We start from the raw sequence: 17,587 nt of genomic DNA, 5'->3' as shown, positions 1-17,587 counted from the left end.
AACTGGCTTTCTTTCACCATAGGATACGTTCTCTTGCGCTGGTGCTTCTTTACCACAGGAAGAGAAAAGATCTGAAGAGTTTCCTTCCAGGAGGTAAAGAAGTGGCGTGTTCCTCAATCTCTGCACATGACATTGCTGTCAAGGACACAGGAAGCATGAGTGTCAATAGAGAGTATGTTTTATTTGCGGTGGCACAGTAACATCATTAAATTTCTCCCTGTAACTAGAGCTCGATGTCCTAATGACAAGGATGAAATGCCTGAAGGATCACCATCCACATTATACGCTACTTGCGCCTGTTTCACTCGGGAGATGTTGTGCCGGTGGAAAGCATAAAGTGAAGCCTTGGACTAATCTGCATCACACGACGAGGCTGCTGTCGCTCTGGAGCATATCACACCCTCAGATGTGGTTTCTATGTGGAGAAAGAGATTAAGTTAAAGCCAAAATGTTTAGCGTTTAATAAGCGCTTTCTTCATCAAATCAATCCCGCTGACCGTTATCAAGACATGCTTGTTTCTCAAGGAGAAACCTGGTTTTAAAGGCCAACATCACTCAATTAGTGCTCTGAAAGACCACTATAAACCCAGCGTGCAAAGTCTGGGTTTGAGGCCAGTAGCGAGACTTGTTCACATACTCGTTCCATACTCGTTCACATTTCGTGTCAAGGCCAGCTCACTCTTTAAAGAGGAAAGCTGATTCTTAGAATTCAATTGAACAGATTTTACAAAAAACAGAGAACAGCAACATGACAAGAGCACCACGTATGTACAAACATGTTAGCGTAAGGCCAGGAAATGCAGGGAAGTACAGTATATTTTTATCATCACATCATTCCTGTGAGGTAAGTTAGGCCGAGAGAGTGGGATCTGTCCAAGATCAGCCAGGGCAGAGCAGGAATTTAAGCCTGTTTTCCCAGATTCTTCCTCAGTATTCTGACCACTGCACTACACTGGCACTCTATGATTTATTATATTTCTTAAAAACAAAACAGAAGTCTTTGTCAGGTTGTAGATGTCAGGGCGTCACAGAAATTTTGGGTTTCTGAGAATTGTAATTAAACATAGAGTACTACATAAATGTACTGATATGTGAGCATAAGGCCAAGGAATGCAGGGAAGCACAATATATTTTAGTCACCTAAACATCCCTGTGAGGAAGGTTAGGCTGAGAGAGTCCAAGGCCAGCCAGGGCAGAAATTTAAGCCTGCTTTCACAGGGCCTTCCTCAATATTCTGAGCACCACACTACACTGGCACTCTACGAAACATTTTATTTCTTTACAGTGTCTACATGCTGCCTTGCTCCTTGGAAATGGTGCCCAATGCAAAATTTAGTGAAGTGTATCGAGAATTGGTAGGCTTGGAAACAATGAAAAGGACTACATAACGTGCGTCCTTTCAACCCTCCTGTAGCTGAAAAAATGGATTGGGGTGAGTGGAAAACATCTCACGGCACGGTTTCCAGGGGGTAGCTGAGTTCAGACTTCAAATGCCACACGCTCTGGTGTCAAACAAGCTGGTGACACAAAGAAGATGCACTGCCGTACACAGTCCTCTTCTCACCTGCAGGATCCTGTCAGAGAAGTTTCAAGGAAAGAAAACAAAACTTGCTTATACCTATACTAGACCAGGATCGCGATCAAACACCAAAGAGTGTTTCGTATTTATCTTTTTATAACTAAAAAAGATACCACATTGTGTGCAAGCTTCTGAGAAAAACAGAAGCCTTTCTCATGTTCAATCAGAAGATCCTACACCGGGATCTTCTACATCCTTTATTAGCGCAACTTTCAGAGTTTTCTGATGATTTTAATATTCGGTTCCTGCTTGATAATCCAGATGGGAAAATAACGGAAATGGTACCTAAGTTCCTCTACAGTGCCATGGCTATACGCCCAGACAAGTGATATTCTGCACTGCTTTTGCTGCACTGTTGCCCTGCTCTTATCTGTATTTTAATTTCATTTTGTATGGAGTCTCTGTATTTAAATTTTTTTACATGCCAATAAAGGATCTCATGATCAAGAACAATTCAGCTTTATTTTTAGTAAAAGATGTAACTGTTGAATTCTCTTTATGCTGTTTACTCTTCACCAGTCTTCTAATTATGGTACCCTCTGTCTGGTATTATTATTTTCTTAAAGCAGTAAAGTAAGTTGTCTTTTTCGTTGTCCACTTTAAGGCACACCTTTATTTTGGGTAGTTAAAAAGTTGGCCAAGCCTGAAAAATCAGAAAAAGACTCACAAGTTCCCACATCTTGCTCTTCTGCTACAGACCAACGCAGGTATCCATCCACCTGAAACAAGCCTTTAGGGAGTCACTCACAATTCTGTGATGCCCCTCTTGGGCGACTCCCCCTTTAAAAATAAGGCTGGCTATAGGCCTTGGCAAGAAACAGTCTGAATTTTCAGGAGCTTAACTGTATGTCAATGCAAAAGTTACTCCAGGTGTTTTGGAAATATTACCTTCGATGCCTTATAGCATACAGAACATTAATGTCTAAATTTCAGCTAAAATATATTTTCAGTTCAGGAAGAACTGAAGCGTTCCTACGTCTAGGTTACATCTGCTCGATTACCCTTTTAAGGTATTCAATTACTTGTCTAGAAGACGCTTAGTAAAGAAAAAGAATGGCAACAGTTAGCTGCTAACCATGAGATTCTCTTGCAATTTTACCTTAAAGATTCCTGCTTTTATTTGCTTAACACATGTAATACTGAAGTGCATGAAGTTTTCCATAGATAAACCTTTAAACACTGACCAGATGATAACTCAAATAAAACAAACATTATGCATCAACTGCACAATCTGTTATTAATCTATTGCAAATTTAAACTCCAACATAGCAGTACATTCTGAAAAGTTATGTGGGATAAGTTGCAGCAATTATGAACAAATAACAAATACAAGCATGAACTTTCAAGGTACACTTGTGCACGGGGGAGGGACATCTACGGGATGTGTGTGTATTGTTATTCTTACCCATAGGAGCAGCAGGAGTTAAAGCCATGCTTTGAAGCAAGGCTTCTGCTTCCCTTCTCTTCTTTTCAAGGTCAGGCTTTTCTTGTACAGCAAGAGCTTCTTTCCTCTGATCCATCTGCAAGTTTTAAAATGAAAATATTTATGTGGCAGCAGATAGTTTCAATCTCTCTCCTGAGTAAAAATAGATCCAGCCATGTTAGATGCATCTGACGAGAACTGTGATTCGCGAAAACCTAACCTACCTGACAAGGTTGGTGTGGGGACAATTTCCACCCATGGCATAACAGCAAGGTAGTGTTGTACAGTTGTTAGTGTCTTTCCCTCAGTTCTGCCAGGCTGCAAATCTTCCCCCCCCACACACACACAGGAGCTTTGGACATACTAAAAACTTGTTGCAGGCAGGATTGTAGGAGGGACAGTTTTAGTGTGCAAGGACACACTGAAACTTAAACTCTCTGCTGTTCTAGCATTCTGGAAGAAAAGCAGCACTAAGAAATTCTTCCTCCATTAATGGCTGAATGAGGAGGCAGCTTGATATAATGGTTAGCGTCCAAGGACACATTGAAAATATTCTCAGTGTTCTGCATGAAAAAGAGCATTACAAAAAGAATTTTCCTGCTCATGGCATAACAGAGAGGCAGTGTAGTACAGTGGTTAGTGTCCTTCCCTCAGTCCTGCCAGGCTGCAATTATCCCCCCCCCCACACACATAGGGGATTTGCACACACTAAAAACATACTGAAGGCAGGATTTTAGGGGGGAAAGTTTTAGTTTGCAAGGACACAAGGAACCTTAACTCACTGCTGCTCTAGCATTCTGAAAGAAAAGCAGCATTTATAAATGCTCCCTCCACTCATGGCTTAAAGACGAGGCAGGGTGGTCTAGTGGTTAGTGCCCAAGGACACGCTGAAAATTCTCACTGTTCTACTAGCATTCTGCATGAAAAGGAAGCATTGCAAAAGGGCTTCTTCCACGCATAGCATAACAGAGAGCCAGTGCGCTACATTGGTTAGTGTCCTTCCCTCAGTTCTGCAAGGGTGTAAATCTCTGCCCGCCCCCCCACACACAGTGGCTTTGAATATACTCAGAACTTGTTGCAGGCAGGATTGTAGGAGGGACAGTTTTAGTGCGCAAGAACACACAGAACCTTAACTCACTGCTGCTCTAACATTCTGCAAGAAAAGCAACACTAATAAATGCTTCCTCCATTTATGGCTTAATGAAGAGGCAGGGTGGTATAATGGTTGGTGTTCAAGGACACTTTCAAAATTTCTCACTTTTCTACTAGCATTCTTTTTTTTTTTTTGATTTTTTAAACTTTTATTGCAGATAAACCATTACAACATACAAACGTACACATATAAATCAAAACATTAACCAGTACAGAACTATTGTGATACAGGAGGGAGTTAAGTACATACAGTTAAGAGCTATATAGTTCAACAAAACATATAAGCTATAATGTAAAGGTTCTAGAGAGAGTAATTGAAGTATTTTTGATCTAGGCTGGATATTATTTTTATCAACATATTCAAAGAATGGAAGCCATTTTTCCATGAACTTGGAATTCACAGGAAACTGTTCAGCTATGTAAAGGTCATTATGGGTTTTTTCCATTATGAAGTGATTCCACACTTTTTCAAGCCATGAATCTACAGAGGGTGCATGATCTTTCTTCCAGACCAACGCTATCTCATTCTTTGCTACTACGAAAAGGGTTGCAAACAATTCTTTTCTAATCATAGGTATAGCTAAGTCATCCCATTGATCTAAAAAAATGATTTTGGGATCCAAAGGGACTTCATATCCTGTAATTGTTCTGATTGATTCAGTCACTTTCTCCCAATAGCTTTTAATAAAAGGGCAGCCCCACCAACAATGGGCAAACGTGCCCGTCTCTCCACAGTTTTTCCAGCATTTTGGGGAAGCTGATGGATATATATAGGATAGTCTCTTAGGCGTAAAATACCACCTGTGAATAATCTTAAATGTTTGCAGCTTAGTTAGGGTAACGTTTGATCTAAATATAGTTGAAGTCCAAATCTTATTCCATGTCTCAAGAGATTGATCTATATTACAATCTTTGGCCCAGCTGGATTGGCAAAGAATTTGCTTTTTGTTCAGTGTGTTCAGTAATGTAGTGTAAAGTATGGAGATCATTCCTTTTTTTTTGAACTGTATAAGATCGTATTATCATTTCAAATTCCGTCAGGGGAGTTTTCATTATTGATTTTATGCCTATTTGTTCCATCATATTTTTAATCTGTAAGTATCTAAACCATAACAGTTTTTGCATTAATTTGTCTTCTATTTCTGATTTCTCCATCAGGCCTGAATTTGTAGCTATATCAATTAATCTTGTCATCTTAGCCTGTTGAAATATATTTATGAAATCTGATTCTTGACCTGGAGGGAACCAAGACTAACAAATGAGGAGAATCTGGATTTTTCTGGAATAAGTTTAGCTTTAAATTTGTCCCATGTCTGCAAAATTGCTAATAAAAACGTATTTTTGTTAATGCTTTTGGGTCTATTTATTTGTTTGTTCCATATTAAATCATTGAAGGAGGATTTGTCCAATTGAGTATTGAAAAGGGTAATCCATTCTGCTGTAGTTTCCACAGAGATGAGTTGGAGTAAGTTTAGAAGTCTAATTGCTGCTTGGTATAAATTGAGATCTGGGTAATTAAAACCTCCGTCTCTAGATTTTCGTCTCAATGTGGAATAAGAAATTCTTGGGTGTTTGTTTTGCCATAAGAAACTATTGATCATTGTTTGCCATTGAGTAATTAGCGTTATGGGAATTGTTATTGGGATTGCTCTGAAAACGAAAAGAAACTTAGGTAATATAAATGATTTTATTAGATGAAATCTATCGAACCAGCTAAGTTTTAGTTTATTCCAATTGACGATTTCTGCTTTAATTTGGTTAGCTATTCTTTGGTGATTCAATTTGATAAGGTCGTTTAATTTGGAAGTAATATTAATGCCGAGGTAAGTTAAATGATTTGAGGCCCATTGATATTTATACTGTTTACAAATTATGTTTTCAGTACTTTTAGAGAGATTGATAGGAAGGATTTGTGATTTTGATTGATTAACAATCAGGCCAGATATAGCACCAAATTCAGTTAACAAGGGGTGGAGATATGTCATTGAGGTTGTTGGGTTAGTTAAATAAATTAGCATGTCATCAGCGAAAAGTGAGATTTTAAAGGAACTATCTTTAATAGGGATTCCAAGTATATTTTCATTTTCCCTTAAAGCTACTGCGAAGAGTTCCAAAGCTATAGCAAAGAGCATGGGAGATAGCGGACAGCCCTGTCTAGTGCCTCTATTAATTACAATTTTTTCTGAATGTAGACCATTAAGTCTAATATTAGCTGTAGGTTGCGAATATATTGCTCCAATAGTGTTTAGGAATTTCTCACCAAAGCCTAGAAATTGAAGGGTGCTACATAAGTATTTTTTCTCAACCGAATCAAATGCTTTTTGGATATCTAAAGAAAGAAACAATGCTTCAGTCCTGTTATTTTTGCAATACTCAATCAAATTTAAAGTTTTATAAATATTGTCTGTAATTTCTCTTTTGGGTATAAAACCTGCCTGATTATTATGGATATAATTGCTTATGAATGAGTTTAAACGTCGGACCAATATAGATGTAAATAATTTATAATCATGATTGAGAAGTGATATTGGTCTATATGAATCAGCTTTTGTTGGGTCTTTTCCTTGTTTATGTATAACTACTATATCGGCCATATTCCAGGTAGGGGGTAATTTACATTCATCCAAAACTAAATTGCAAGTATTAGTTAGATATTGAGCTAGCAATGTAGCATATTTTTTATAGAACTCTGATGGGTATCCATCAGGTCCCGTGGCTTTGTTATTTCTGGCTAACTTAATTGCTTCTAGGGTTTCCTGTAAGGAGATAGGTTTTTCTAAAATTAATCTATGGTTCTCTTCCAATTTCTTTACATTTTTAAGTGAGTGTAGAAAATCCATAATCTTAGTTTGTTTGGGGTTTATTGATGAATACAAATTCGTGTAAAATTCTCTAAATACTTGCAAAATTGATTTGGAATCATGGCGATTTACTTTGTTTTCGTCTTGGAGTAGGTGAATGTTATTTTTCAAATTTTTTTGTTTTATTTTATTCGATAGAGTTCTTAGGGCTTTTGGGGTATTAAACCAATATCTTTGCTTAGACTTAATTAAACTTCTATGTACACTGTTACTGTCAAGCGTTTCTAAAATTTTACGTTGGGCAGTTAATGTTTGGTACGTTTTTTTGCTCCCTGTCATTTTATGTTCTTCCTCCAAACTTTTAATGGATTCTGCTAAATCCTGTCTATATTTTAATTTTTCTTTGTTTATATTCGCTGAAAGCGCTATAATATGTCCTCTTGATACTGTCTTAATCGTATCCCAGAGTATATTAGCCTTTATTTCTTCAGAGTTATTATCAGCTATGGCTCTTTCTAGGATTCTTTCTATTTCTTTAGCTGCTTGGTGATTATAAAGTAAATGTTTCGGTAAACACCATTGTTTGGAGCACTGTTTTGGTATTTCTGAAGCTATTAAAACATTGACCCAAGAGTGATCAGAGATTAGACACGATCCTATTTGGGAATCAATCGCTTGCTCAAGCATTGAATCAGAGACTAAAATAAAGTCAATCCTAGTATATGAGTTGTGCCTTTGAGAGTAATAAGTATAATCCTTTTCCCCTACATGTAGATGTCTCCATATGTCAATAAGGTTGTGTCTTTGTAAGATGGGTGGCAACTTTGTCTTTCTATCTTTTTGAGTGGTTCTTTTCTCAAAGTGTGATCTGTCCCATTTGTAATCCATTATGTAGTTTAGGTCCCCCCCTACTATGAGATGACCTTCCTGAAATTTCTCCAGTTTTCCTAGTGTTTCTTCAATGAAATTTAATTGTTGATTATTAGGGGCATAAATGGATGCGAAGGTGTAGATTTGTTCTTGAATTAAACCTTTAACAAAGATGAATCTTCCTTTAGGATCTTTGAGGGTTTTTTTATGTTGAAATAGAAGATCCTTTGTAAATAGTATTGCCACCCCCCTCGATTTGGAGTTACCTGCTGCATAGTATTGTGAATGAATCCAGCTTGCCTTTAAAATATCTGTATCATTATTTTTAGCATGAGTTTCCTGTAGAAAAATTACCTGAGATTTAGTTTTGGCCAACAATGAAATAACTCTTCTCCGCTTTATAGGATTTCCCAAACCTCTTACATTTAGAGTGGTCATTTTAAATTTAGAAGCCATGATTTGGTATATATAATACTGCTTCTCTTATATAACACAAGTACCAATCTACTACAATAATATCAAACAGTAAAAGACATACAATTTAGCACTCTATTTTAATTCCACTCTCTTCTTTCACAAACACATAACTAATCCCTATATCCTAACTATGGGTATTTTTTTTTGTTTATTTGTTTTGTTTTGTTTTTCTGAAGTTTTTCCTTATGGTTTTCCCTATTTTAATATTTTTTTTAATTTTTTTTTATTAATTTTATTTTTTTTAAAGATATAATTAAGTAAATATATGAATTTTGTGAGCTTCCTTATAAACTTGTTACCTCCTGTACTATACTAAACTATACAACCTTTCCCTTCCTTCCCCTAGTTCTTGAGATTTGTGTTATTAATAAGCGTAAATCCCTAAATCTCCCCCACCCTCCCCTCCCTTTACCCCTAGGATATCAAATATCTTTATAAACTCTCTTAACTCAATAACCTTTTAACAATCAAGTTACATGCTACCAGCTATTTCGTAGAACTTTCAAACTGGGTCGTTGACTGCACGCCACAGTTTTGGAAAGTAATTTTCCAAATGAAAAGTTCTAATACCACGGAGCTGTGTTGAAGCCCTCCCTCTCCCCCCCCACCCCCAATCTCCATTTGTCTTAATTATAATATATAAGACACAACAATAGCTGATTAATTCAATTAAAAGTTCTTGTCCTCCAAGGACTGCTAGGCATTTCTTATCGGGATCTTACTTCCCTTCTGTGGAGAAAACATGTCCGTCAATTTTCTCTTCTGATTTTGCTTGCTTGTCTCCATGGGTATCTCCACGCCGATGTTATTCAAGAGTTCTGTTCCATTCCTTAAGTTCGTAGCAACATGATGTTTCCCGTTCAAAATCACTAATATCTTGACATGATTTATCCACTTATATCTGATGTTAGCTTTCCTCAGCGCGTCTGTGATAGGTTTCAGTTCTTTCCTTATTAATAATGCTTCTCTCGGTAAATCAGTATATATTTGCACTGGGGTTCCATTGAACAATATTGAGCCTGATATTTTAGCTGTTTCAATTATTTTCATCTTTATTTTTTGATCAGGTATCTCTATGATTATGTCTCTTGGCACAGGTCTGTTCTTATATTGCTTAGGAGTTCCGATTCGGTAGGCTTTTGTAATTAGGGTGTTTACCCCTTCTTCTAGTTCCAGATGCTTTACAAGCCATCTTGAGATTACAGGTATTAAATCTTCCTTTGGTAACAAAAGTTCATCAATTCCCCTCAGCTTCAAGTGATTCTGTCTCATATTAACTTCTAGGTTAATCAGTCTTTCTTGCTGGTTTTCAAAAGCCTCACGCAGTAAGCTCACTTCTCTCTGTGTCGAGGAACTTGCATCTAAAGCTTTATCTGCTTTTAGACTTGTTGCTTGCAAGTCCACTTTTATTTCAGCCAGTTGTGCCGTTAGTGGGGCAATCAGTTTAGCGATTTGTTCTAGGATTTCATTCTTTAGTTTATTGAGCTGAGGATCTAGGGTTATATTAGCATTGTGTACCTTTTCGCTCGCATGAGAAGGTAGTCCGTCCGCCATTTTGGATCTCTCCATTTTTACTTCCTCGCTCTGCATTCTCTCCTTAGGCGCCGAAAAAAGCGGCTGTAAGTTTTTAGCTGCTTTCACTATGTTCTTTCTCTTCTTAGCGTTGTTATTTTTCATAATATAGCAATCAAAAGTAATGTTGTGTAGCTTTATATGGAGAATTGGGGGCTGGGAGGAGCGGAGATCTTTCAGCACGCGTCCATCCCGGAGTCAGCGACGCCACGCCCCCCTCTACTAGCATTCTTAATGAAAAAGCTTTCCAAATAGACTTCTCCTGCTCATAGCATGACAGAGAGGCAGTGTAGTACAGTGGTTAGTGTCCTTCCTCAGTCCTGCCAGGCTGCAATTACCCATCCAGTAGGGGATGAAGAAAAGCAGCATTAGTAAATGCTCCCTCCACTCATGCCTGCGTGAAGAAGAAGTGTGGTATATTAGTGTCCCAGGACAGACACTAATGCAGAATGCTAGTAGAGCAGTGAGAGAGTGTTCAGTGTCTCCTTGGACACTAACCAATATACCACCCTGCCTTTTCACAAAGTTTTGCCTGCAATAAGTTCGGAGGGTGTCCAAAGGCATACTCATGAGTGGAGGGAGCATTAATTAATGCTGCCTCTCTTACAGATTGCTAGAGCAGCAGTGAGATAAGTTTCAGTGTGCCCCTGCACACTAAAACTGTCTCTCACGGCTCTACTAGCATTCAGCATGAAAAAGAAGCATTGCAAAAAGGCTTCTCCCGCTCATGGCATGAGAGAGAGGCAGTGTGGTACAGTGGTTAGTGTCCTTCCCTCACTGTCCCTCCTACAATCCTGCCTGCAGTAAGTTTTCAGTATGTCCAAAGCCCCTGTGTGGGGCCGTAGAGATTCACACCCTTGCAGAACTGAGGAAAGGACACTAACCAATGAACCACACTGCCCCTGTTATACTATGAGCAGGAGAAGCCTTTTTGCAATGTTCTTTTTCATGCAGAAAGCTAGTAGAGGAGTGAGAAAATTTTCACTCTGTCCTTGGACACTAACCATTATACAACCCTGCCTCTTCACCAAGCCATCAGTAGAGTGAGCATTTATTAATACTACTTTGCTTGCAGAATGCTAGAGCTGCAGTGAGTATCTCCAAAGCCCCTATGGAGGGGGAGAGAATTGCACCGTGGCAGAACTGAGGGAAGGACACTAACCACTGTACTACACTGCCTCTCTGTTATGCCCTGAGCGCGAAAAGCCTTTTTGCGATGCTCTTTTTCATGCAGAATGCTAGTAGAGCAGTGAGAAAATGTTCAGTGTCACCTTGGACACTAACCACTATACCACACTGCCTCTTCATGGAGCCCTGAGTGGAGGGAGCATTTATTAATGCTGCTTTTCTTGCAGAATTCTAGAACATCGGTGAACTTAAACTTTACTCACTGCTGCTCTAACAATCTGCCAAAAAAGCAGCATTTATAAATGCTCCCTCCACTCATGGCTTAAAGAAGAGGCAGGGCGGTATAGTGGTTAGTGTCCAAGGACACACTGAAAATTCTCACTGTTCTACCAGCATTCTGCTTGAAAAAGAACATTGCACAAAGGCTTCTCCCACTCATGGCATAACAGAGAGGCAGTGTGGTACAGTGGTTAGTGTCCTTCCCTCAGTACTGCCAGGCTACAAATCGCCCCCCACCACCACCAATAGGGGAAGTGGACATACTACAAACTTGTTGCAGGCAGGATTGTAGGAGGGACAGTTTTAGTGTGCAAGGACACACGGGAACTTAACTCTCTGCTGTTCTAGCATTCTGGAAGAAAAGCAGCATCAATAAACGCTCCCTCCACTCATGGCTTAATGAGGAGGCAGGTTTGTATAATGGTTAGCGTCCAAAGACGCATTCAAAATTTTCTCACTGCTCTACTAGCATTCAGCATGAAAAAGATCACTGCAAAAGGGCTTCCCCCACGCGTGGTGTAACAGAGAGGCACTGTGCTACAGTGGTTAGTGTCCTTCCCTCAGTCCTGCCAGGCTGCAATTATCCCCCCCCCCCACACACATAGGGGATTTGCACACACTAAAAACATACTGAAGGCAGGATTTTAGGGGGGAAAGTTTTAGTTTGCAAGGACACAAGGAACCTTAACTCACTGCTGCTCTAGCATTCTGAAAGAAAAGCAGCATTTATAAATGCTCCCTCCACTCATGGCTTAAAGACGAGGCAGGGTGGTCTAGTGGTTAGTGCCCAAGGACACGCTGAAAATTCTCACTGTTCTACTAGCATTCTGCATGAAAAGGAAGCATTGCAAAAGGGCTTCTTCCACGCATAGCATAACAGAGAGCCAGTGCGCTACATTGGTTAGTGTCCTTCCCTCAGTTCTGCAAGGGTGTAAATCTCTGCCCGCCCCCCCACACACAGTGGCTTTGAATATACTCAGAACTTGTTGCAGGCAGGATTGTAGGAGGGACAGTTTTAGTGCGCAAGAACACACAGAACCTTAACTCACTGCTGCTCTAACATTCTGCAAGAAAAGCAACACTAATAAATGCTTCCTCCATTTATGGCTTAATGAAGAGGCAGGGTGGTATAATGGTTGGTGTTCAAGGACACTTTCAAAATTTCTCACTTTTCTACTAGCATTCTTAATGAAAAAGCTTTCCAAATAGACTTCTCCTGCTCATAGCATGACAGAGAGGCAGTGTAGTACAGTGGTTGGTGTCCTTCCTCAGTCCTGCCAGGCTGCAATTACCCATCCAGTAGGGGATGAAGAAAAGCAGCATTAGTAAATGCTCCCTCCACTCATGGCTGCATGAAGAAGAAGTGTGGTATATTAGTGTCCCAGGACAGACACTAATGCAGAATGCTAGTAGAGCAGTGAGAGAGTGTTCAGTGTCTCCTTGGACACTAACCAATATACCACCCTGCCTCTTCACAAAGTTGGGCCTGCAATAAGTTCGGAGGGTGTCCAAAGGCATACTCATGAGTGGAGGGAGCACTGATTAATGCTGCCTCTCTTACAGATTGCTAGAGCAGCAGTGAGATAAGTTTCAGTGTGCCCCTGCACACTAAAACTGTCTCTCACGGCTCTACTAGCATTCAGCATGAAAAAGAAGCATTGCAAAAAGGCTTCTCCCGCTCATGGCATGAGAGAGAGGCAGTGTGGTACAGTGGTTAGTGTCCTTCCCTCACTGTCCCTCCTACAATCCTGCCTGCAGTAAGTTTTCAGTATGTCCAAAGCCCCTGTGTGGGGCCGTAGAGATTCACACCCTTGCAGAACTGAGGAAAGGACACTAAGCAATGAACCACACTGCCCCTGTTATACTATGAGCAGGAGAAGCCTTTTTGCAATGTTCTTTTTCATGCAGAAAGCTAGTAGAGGAGTGAGAAAATTTTCACTCTGTCCTTGGACACTAACCATTATACCACCCTGCCTCTTCACCAAGCCATCAGTAGAGTGAGCATTTATTAATACTACTTTGCTTGCAGAATGCTAGAGCTGCAGTGAGTATCTCCAAAGCCCCTATGGAGGGGGAGAGAATTGCACCGTGGCAGAACTGAGGGAAGGACACTAACCACTGTACTACACTGCCTCTCTGTTATGCCCTGAGCGCGAAAAGCCTTTTTGCGATGCTCTTTTTCATGCAGAATGCTAGTAGAGCAGTGAGAAAATGTTCAGTGTCACCTTGGACACTAACCACTATACCACACTGCCTCTTCATGGAGCCCTGAGTGGAGGGAGCATTTATTAATGCTGCTTTTCTTGCAGAATTCTAGAACATCGGTGAACTTAAACTTTACTCACTGCTGCTCTAACAATCTGCCAAAAAAGCAGCATTTATAAATGCTCCCTCCACTCATGGCTTAAAGAAGAGGCAGGGCGGTATAGTGGTTAGTGTCCAAGGACACACTGAAAATTCTCACTGTTCTACCAGCATTCTGCTTGAAAAAGAACATTGCACAAAGGCTTCTCCCACTCATGGCATAACAGAGAGGCAGTGTGGTACAGTGGTTAGTGTCCTTCCCTCAGTACTGCCAGGCTACAAATCGCCCCCCACCACCACCAATAGGGGAAGTGGACATACTACAAACTTGTTGCAGGCAGGATTGTAGGAGGGACAGTTTTAGTGTGCAAGGACACACGGGAACTTAACTCTCTGCTGTTCTAGCATTCTGGAAGAAAAGCAGCATCAATAAACGCTCCCTCCACTCATGGCTTAATGAGGAGGCAGGTTTGTATAATGGTTAGCGTCCAAAGACGCATTCAAAATTTTCTCACTGCTCTACTAGCATTCAGCATGAAAAAGATCACTGCAAAAGGGCTTCCCCCACGCGTGGTGTAACAGAGAGGCACTGTGCTACAGTGGTTAGTGTCCTTCCCTCAGTCCTGCCAGGCTGCAATTATCCCCCCCCCCCACACACATAGGGGATTTGCACACACTAAAAACATACTGAAGGCAGGATTTTAGGGGGGAAAGTTTTAGTTTGCAAGGACACAAGGAACCTTAACTCACTGCTGCTCTAGCATTCTGAAAGAAAAGCAGCATTTATAAATGCTCCCTCCACTCATGGCTTAAAGACGAGGCAGGGTGGTCTAGTGGTTAGTGCCCAAGGACACGCTGAAAATTCTCACTGTTCTACTAGCATTCTGCATGAAAAGGAAGCATTGCAAAAGGGCTTCTTCCACGCATAGCATAACAGAGAGCCAGTGCGCTACATTGGTTAGTGTCCTTCCCTCAGTTCTGCAAGGGTGTAAATCTCTGCCCGCCCCCCCACACACAGTGGCTTTGAATATACTCAGAACTTGTTGCAGGCAGGATTGTAGGAGGGACAGTTTTAGTGCGCAAGAACACACAGAACCTTAACTCACTGCTGCTCTAACATTCTGCAAGAAAAGCAACACTAATAAATGCTTCCTCCATTTATGGCTTAATGAAGAGGCAGGGTGGTATAATGGTTGGTGTTCAAGGACACTTTCAAAATTTCTCACTTTTCTACTAGCATTCTTAATGAAAAAGCTTTCCAAATAGACTTCTCCTGCTCATAGCATGACAGAGAGGCAGTGTAGTACAGTGGTTGGTGTCCTTCCTCAGTCCTGCCAGGCTGCAATTACCCATCCAGTAGGGGATGAAGAAAAGCAGCATTAGTAAATGCTCCCTCCACTCATGGCTGCATGAAGAAGAAGTGTGGTATATTAGTGTCCCAGGACAGACACTAATGCAGAATGCTAGTAGAGCAGTGAGAGAGTGTTCAGTGTCTCCTTGGACACTAACCAATATACCACCCTGCCTCTTCACAAAGTTGGGCCTGCAATAAGTTCGGAGGGTGTCCAAAGGCATACTCATGAGTGGAGGGAGCACTGATTAATGCTGCCTCTCTTACAGATTGCTAGAGCAGCAGTGAGATAAGTTTCAGTGTGCCCCTGCACACTAAAACTGTCTCTCACTGCTCTACTAGCATTCAGCATGAAAAAGAAGCATTGCAAAAAGGCTTCTCCCGCTCATGGCATAAGAGACAGGCAGTGTGGTACAGTGGTTAGTGTCCTTCCCTCACTGTCCCTCCCACAATCCTGCCTGCAGTAAGTTTTCAGCATGTCCAAAGCCCCTGTGTGGGGCCGCAGAGATTCACACCCTTGCAGAACTGAGGAAAGGACACTAACCAATGAGCCACACTGCCCCTGTTATGCCATATTCTGAGCTCTACATCTAGAGGTATGTTCCTGGATGCGTAATCGCAGGGGGCATGTGGTGCAGCCAACATAAAATTGGTCGCAGTCACATATCAGGAGATAGATGACACTAGAGGTGCTGCAGGTGGAAAAAGATCTTGAACGTCGGTGAACTTAAAGTTAACTCGCTGCTGCTCTAGCAATCTGCAAGAAAAGCAGCATTAATAAATCCTCCCTCCACTCATGGCTTAAAGAAGAGGCAGGGCGGTATAGTGGTTAGTGCCCAAGGACACACTGAACATATTCTCACTGCTCTACCAGCATTCTGCTTGAAAAAGAAGCATTGCAAAAAGGCTTCTCCCACTCATGGCATAACAGAGAGGCAGTGTGGTACAGTGGTTAGTGCCCTTCCCTCAGTACTGCCAGGCTACAAATCTCCCCCCACCACCACCAATAGGGGAAGTGGATGCACTAAAAACTTATTGCAGGCAGGATTGTAGGAGGGACAGTTTTAGCGTGCAAGGACACACGGAAACTTAACTCACTGATGTTCTAGCATTCAGTAAGAAAAGCAGCATCAATAAACGCTCCCTCCACTCATGGCTTAATGAAAAGTCCAGGTGGTATAATGGTTAGTGTCCAAAGACAAACTGAAACTTAACTCACTGTTGCTCTAGAATTCTCCAAGAGAAGCATAATTAAATGCTCCCTCCAGTCATAGATTAATGAAGGGGCAGGATGGTACAGTGGTTAGTGTCCAAGTACACACTGAAAACTATCTCACTGTTGTCCTAGGATTCTGCATGAAAAAGAGTGCTGCAAAAAGTCTTTCCCCACTCACGGCATAACAGAGAGGCAGTGTTGCAAGTGGTTACTGTCCTTCCCTCATTTCTGCAAGGCTGCCAGTCTCCCCCCCCCACACACACACAAAATTACAGGCAGGATTGTAGGAGGGACAGTTTTGGTGTGTAAACACATATGGGAACTTCTCAATGCTGTTCAGGCATTCTTCAAGAAAAGCAAAATCAAAAAGAGTCCAGTAGCACCTTTAAGACTAACCAATTTTATTGTAGCATAAGCTTTCGAATATCAAGTTTTCTTCGTCAGGTGTCAGGTATATTGTAGCTTATGCCACAATAAAATTGATTAGTCTTAAAGGTGCTACTGGACTCTTTTTGATTTTGCCACCACAGACTAACACGGCTAACTGCATCTATGACCATTCAAAAAAAGCAGCATTAACAAACGGTCCCTCCACTCATGGCTTAATGAAGAGGCTGGGTGGTATAACGGATAGTGTCCAAGGACACACTGAACATGCTCTCACTGCTCTACTAGCATTCTGCATGAAAAAGAGCATTGCAAAAAGGCTTCTCCTGCTCATGGCATAACAGAGAGGCAGTGTCGTAAACTGGCTAGTGGTTATAGTGCTTAGTGTCCAAGGATACACTGAAAATTTTCTCCCTGTTCTACGAGCATTCTGCATGAAAACGAGCACACGATAACTCAAATAAAACAAACATTACAGATCAACGGTACAATCTGCATTTCATCTACTGCAAATTTAAAGCACAACTTAGAAGTACATTCTGAAAAGTTATGCTGGATAAGTTGAATCAATTATGAACAAATATCAAATAAGCATGAATTAACAACCCAACTTTCAAGGTTCACTTGTGCATGGGTGAGGGACGTTTATGGGATATGTGTTCATTGTAATTCTTACCCGTAGGAGCAGCAGGAGTTAAAGCCATGCTTTGAAGCAAGGCTTCCGCTTCCCTTCTCTTCTCTTCTTTTCAAGGTCAGGCTTTTCTTGTACAGCAAGAGCTTCTTTCTTCTGATCCATCTGGAAGTTTTAAAATGAAAATATTTATGTGGCAGTAGACAGTTTCAAAGTTCACTTCCAAGCAAAAAAGTGGAAACAGAAAGAAGAACATCATCTGTATTTCACGGAGAAAGGCCTGTTCTTGAGAGACTGAGTAACTCCAGCATCCTTTCAATTATCTAGCAAGAGAAACTGGGGAGGAGGTGGAAATAGGAGACAAATGGCCTGTCCCGCCCAGATCTTGACCTCACTCGAGGGTGGAGGGATTGAGAG

At 41.0% G+C, this 17,587-nt stretch overlaps 1 long non-coding RNA gene across 2 annotated transcripts in view; it reads right to left on the bottom strand.

Moving 5' to 3' along the window:
* Positions 1-234: 234 nt before the first annotated feature.
* LOC129346787 (uncharacterized) overlaps positions 235-17,587 on the bottom strand; it is a 36,284-nt gene continuing 18,931 nt past the window's right edge. For both annotated transcript variants that reach the window (XR_008598934.1, XR_008598935.1), the window contains 3 exons: positions 17,216-17,335; positions 2,985-3,099; positions 235-1,574 (listed from right to left, as the gene is read on the bottom strand). This is a non-coding gene — a long non-coding RNA (uncharacterized LOC129346787). The remainder of the gene's footprint in view (positions 1,575-2,984; positions 3,100-17,215; positions 17,336-17,587) is intronic.

The sequence above is a fragment of the Eublepharis macularius genome, unplaced genomic scaffold (assembly GCF_028583425.1).
Source record: "Eublepharis macularius isolate TG4126 unplaced genomic scaffold, MPM_Emac_v1.0 Eublepharis_24, whole genome shotgun sequence".
Lineage (NCBI taxonomy): Eukaryota > Metazoa > Chordata > Lepidosauria > Squamata > Eublepharidae > Eublepharis > Eublepharis macularius.
Note: the sequence above shows the minus strand (reverse complement) of the source record. Positions and strands in the feature narration are given on the sequence as shown.